The following is a 5,268-nucleotide window of genomic DNA, read 5'->3' as shown; positions in this document are numbered from 1 at the left end:
GAGAATCTGAGCAGGTGGGAAGTGTGGGGAATTTGCTCATCAGCTGAGAAAACAGTGAGCGTGTGGCTTCTTGCCAGATGACCCCTCTGACCCCTTGAGTCCCAGCAGAGAAACACTGCAGGCTTACTGGCTCACGATGGTAGCAAGCTAAGCTCAGGGCTGTGGGAAGGGTAGCTAGAAATTTGGGGGAAGGGACTGGTGGTGGTGGTGGGGTGGATCCTGAAGCAAGAGACACACAGAATGGGTGAGATTTCAAAATTTGCATATAATCTCTACCCGAATCCCTGGTTAGCCACTAAGAAGAACTCATGAAAACAAGAAGATGCGCAGTCCAACTTTTACTCAGTATGCTGACCACAGGAATGCTCTCGCTTTGGAAGGCCCTGTGGAAGTAGAACGTGGTCACCAGTCACCTCCGCTTGATTTAAGGCTGCGGAGGGAAGTTGCCTGCTCTTTAGTCTTAGCTTTTCCCTTGTTGTAATCCTGTATTTGTATTTTTCTTAATTCGAGAGGCAGAGAGACAGAGACAGGGAGAGCTCCAATCTGCTTAATTGCAAGGCCAAATGCTTGGCCTTCCCCAGAATTTTTTAAATGCCACTTTACCACCATTTCCTATAAAATCGGAACCTCCAAGTTTTCATCTCAGATGAGGATAATTTGCTTCCTTGGATTTCTCTGGCCTCGTCCTTTTTCTCCTGTTCCCTCCCTCTTCTCAGCAATGATGCCTTTGGAACGTCTGTGGATGGTTCTCCACACACTGAGCTCTGAGGACAGCAAAGAACCTGCTTCCTCCTCCAGCAACTCCTGTCCTTACTTAGGTGTGATTTTCAGAATTTCCAAAGTGGGGACTATATCAATTGTGTTTGTTTGGCATCGATTTCTAGTTTAATTGCACTGTGGTCGGAGCCCACATTCCAGGATTTAAACTGCCTGGTATATAGTGAATTTTTGAAAACGTGTTGTGTGAGTGGGTGTTGTGGCATAGTGGGCAAAGCCTGCAATGCTGGCATCCCATACCAGTGCACATATGAGTCCTGGCTGCTCCACTTCAATCCAGCTCCCTGCTAATGGCTTGGGAAAAGCAGCGGAAGATGACCCAAGTGTTTGGATTTCTACCATCCATGTGGGAGACCTGGATGAAGCTCTTGTCCCTGGCTTCAGCCTAGCTCAGCCCCAGTCGCTGCAGCCATCTAAGGAGGGAACCAGCAGATAGAAGGCCTCTCTCTCTCTCCCACTCCCTCTTTCTCTATAACTCAGCATTCAAATATATAAATAAATATATATTTTAAAAAAAACCATGTTGTATGTATTTAAAAAGGAAATCTATTTAGTAGTTGGCTGCTTCTATATTTGTTAATTAGTTTATTTAACTAGTTTGTATCACTTCTGATTTTTTCTGCTTTAAAAATGTATTGAGAAATATATATATATATATCTATTTTAAGAATTACTTTATTTACTTGAAAGAGTTACAGAGAGAGGTAGAGCCAGAGAGAGAGAAGTCTTCCATCCGATGGTTCACTCCCCAAATAACTGCAACGGCCAGAGCTGCGCTGATCCGAAGCAGGAGCCAGGAGCTTCTTCTGGGTCTCCCATGCGGGTGCAGGGACCCAAGGACTTGGGCCATCTTCCAACTGCTTTCCCAGGCTATAGCAGAGTGCTGGATTGGAAGAGGAACAGCCGGGACTCGAACCGGTGCCCATGTGGGATGTTGGCGCTGCAGGCTGGGGCTTTAACCCACTGTGCCACAGCGCCGGCCTCGAGAAATATATTTTAAAACTTTAAGCTTGCAAACTTGTCTTTTTTTTTCCCTTAAGTTATGACAATTATTTCTTTTTAAATTTTGAGACAATATTATTAAGTATACCAAATATAAGTTTAGAATGTTTATGTTGTTCTTTCTTTTATTTAGAGTTCAAGTGAAGCTTTTAAGACATCATCCTTTGGAGATCTTTTTATATTTTATAAATTTCTTTAAGCGATCTGACAAGCTTTGTCTTTTTTAAAAAAAGATTTATTTTATGTATTTGAAAGGCAGAGTTATATATAGAGAGGGAGAGACTGAGAGAAAGAGAGAGAGAGAGAGATCTTCCATCTGCTGGTTTACTCCCCAAGTGGCTACAAAAGCCAAGACTGGGCCAGGCTGAAGCCAGGAACAGGAGCTTATTCTGGGTCTCCCACAAGGGTGCAGGAGCCCAAGCACTTGGGCCATTTTTCCTGTGCTTTCCTAGGCACATTAACAGGGAGCTGGGTCAGAAACCAAGCAGCTGGGACTTGAACCAGTGCCCATCTGGGATGCTGGCATCACAGGCAGCGGCATACCCAGATATGCCACAATGCTGGCCCCAAGACCATCATTTTTTAATTTAAAATTTTATTCCATTTTCATTTAATGCAATTACTGGAATATTTAAGCTCAAAACTAACATCTTACTAATTTCCTTCTGTTTTTTCTACCTGTTCCATGTTCCTTTTCCTCCATTTGTTACTTTGCTTTGAATTTTGTTAAAGATTTATTTATTTGAAAGGCGGAGTTACAGAGAGGCAGAGGCAGAGAGAGAGAGTGAGAGAGAGGTCTTTCATCTGCTGGTTCACACCCCACATAGCCACAATGGCCGGAGCTGTGCCGATCTAAAGCCAGGAGCCAAGAGCTTCTTCTGGGTCTCCTACGTAGGTGCAGGAATTCCAAGGACTTGGGCCTCTTCTACTGCTTTCCCAGGCCATAGCAGAGAGCTGGATTGTAAGTGGAGCAGCTGGGACTTGAACCTGTGTCCATAAAGGATGCCAGCACTGCAGGCGGCGGCTTTACCCACTATATCACAGTGCCAGCTTCTGGATTCATTTTTTAAAATCATCCTTTTGGAGTCAGCCTTGTGGCATAGCTATTAAACTGACACCAGCATCCCATATGGGCTTCAGTTCAAGTACCAGATGCTCCACTTCTGATCCTGCTCCCTGCTAATGTCCTGGGAAGGAAGCAGAAAATGGCTTTGGTGGTTGGGCTCCTGCACCCATGTGGGAGACCTAGATGAAGCTCCTGGCTCTTGGCTTCAGCCTGACCCAACCTTGGCAGTTGCAGCCATTTGGGGGAGTTAATCACAGTTGGAAGATACTTCTCTCTCTGTCTCTCCCTCTCTCTCTAATTCTGCCTTTCAAATAAATAAATCTTTTTTAAAAAAAGCATCCTTTTGTCTTGATAATCATACATTCTATTTTAACCTGGTAGTTACCCACTCTATTTTTGGTAGTTTTACTAGAGATTATAATATGTATCCTTAACTTATTAAAGTCTAAAATACATTAGTACTTCATTATTTCCAGATAATACCGTAACCTTAGAATTCTTTAACTCCATCCTGTCTCCCTGAAAATCTTATGCCATTGTTGTTATGTATTTTGATTCCATTTATGTTTAAACTTTGATTATTGTTGACATATACAGCTAATATTAACTTAACCTTCATATTTGCATTTTCTGTTGCTCTTCTTTCCTTCATCTATGAACTTCACCTGGGATTATTTTCTTTCTACCTAATGAACAGTTCATTCCTCCAAGCTCTCCAAACATATCCAACAATTATCTATTACACTGTATATTTATTTGTATATTTTCATATATACATATATAAATCCACAGTATATTTTTTAAAGATTTATTTATTTATTTTAAATAAATAAATAAAGAGTTATAGGGTACCAGCTGGGTCTGGGCCAGGCCAAAGCCAGGAGCTAGGAGCTAGGAGCCAGGAGATTCTTCTGGATCTCCCACATGGGTAGCAGGGGCCCAAGCACTTAGACCATCTTCTGCTGCTCTCACAGGCCATTAGGAGAAAGCTGTGGATCGGAACTGGAGCAATCAGGAGAAGAACTGGCACTCACATGGGATGCCAGGGTCCCAGGAAGTGGCTTTACCCATTACACCACACTGTCCACCCTATCAAGTTTTTGTTTCTAAAAATAACTATTTCATCTTCATTATTGAAGATTATTTTTGCTGGGCATAGAAATCCAGGCTGATAGGGTTTCTTTCTAAATGTGCTTTGCTTCCTTTTTTGTTTTTATCTATTTTCATTTTATGTGAAAGGCAGAGAGACAGAGAGATCTCCCTCCTGTTGGTTCAGTCCCCCAGAGCCTACAATAACCAGAGCTGTCCAAGGGTGGCAGGTCTCCCACGTTGGAGCAGGAACCCAAGTATGTGAGCCAAGACCTCCTGCCTCTCAGCAAGTGAGTTAGCAGGGAGCTGGATCAGAAGCAGAGGAGGGGCTTGAACCCAGGCATTCCAATATGGGATGTGGGCATCTCAAGCAGCAACTGAACCACTGGGCCAATGCCTGCCCCAAGCAGGGAATTTTTGGTTTGTCCGTCTCTCTCACTGTATCTGACCTAACCTCCAATTATCGATGGAATCACAGTTTGGTTCTTCCAGGAAAAAAAGACGTCATGAGCATCTCATTTTATTTCAATGAACACTAACTCTACATTTCTTTAAGTTGGAGTGGACCGCATGTAATTATGGATCCCCACTCAGCGGAAACCACACTCTTCTCCCACCTCTGACCTAGTAGACACAGCTCAGAACAAATAAAGTGGATCATAACATTTGGAAGTTTAAAAGAAGCGAGAAGTCACAAAATGCAGTCCTGCAATTGGCAAGAGGTGATGTTCAAAGCAAAACCTGGATGTCTGCTGAAATTCTCCAAGCTGCAAGGATGGTTCTGGTTCTCTCTCTCTCTCTCTCTCTCTCTCATCATCATCATCATCATCATCACCATCACGTTCATCCTTTTCTTCTGTCGACAAGTGTTTTCAAAGTTCTGATAAGTGCTAGATACTGTAGACCATAAAACACCAGACGTGGACTCCGCGTGCACGAAGCGTCCAGTAGGGAAGGTACCAGGCATACAACTACCAGAAACACATGGAGACCCTTTAAAGCATGCATGGACAGAAATCCCGCCCGGGTTAGGGAAGAAGAGGGTCATTTGAGGGAAGCGAAGAGGTTAAGGCAGGAAAGAACCAAAAGACTCCAGAAGGCAGCATTTGAGCCGCACTTGTAAGCAAAGAAAGAATTTCGACGAATAAGATGGTGACGACTGACAGGTGACACGCCTTCCTGGGGAACACAGTCCAGCAAGGGATCGGCTAGTACTGCTGTGTGGATGAATCACGTGTGCAAAATAGCAGCGAGAACAGGAGTCAAAGCCAACCCGCAGGCGGCCTTGAGCGCCGCGCCCAGGAGCTTGGTCTCAGACAGGTGCCCCGCTGAGG

This window comes from Oryctolagus cuniculus, chromosome 11 (assembly GCF_051225735.1).
Source record: "Oryctolagus cuniculus isolate XC-2025 breed Fujian yellow rabbit chromosome 11, ASM5122573v1, whole genome shotgun sequence".
NCBI lineage: Eukaryota > Metazoa > Chordata > Mammalia > Lagomorpha > Leporidae > Oryctolagus > Oryctolagus cuniculus.
The sequence above is the reverse complement of the archived record's forward strand: the minus strand, read 5'-3'. Positions refer to the sequence as shown.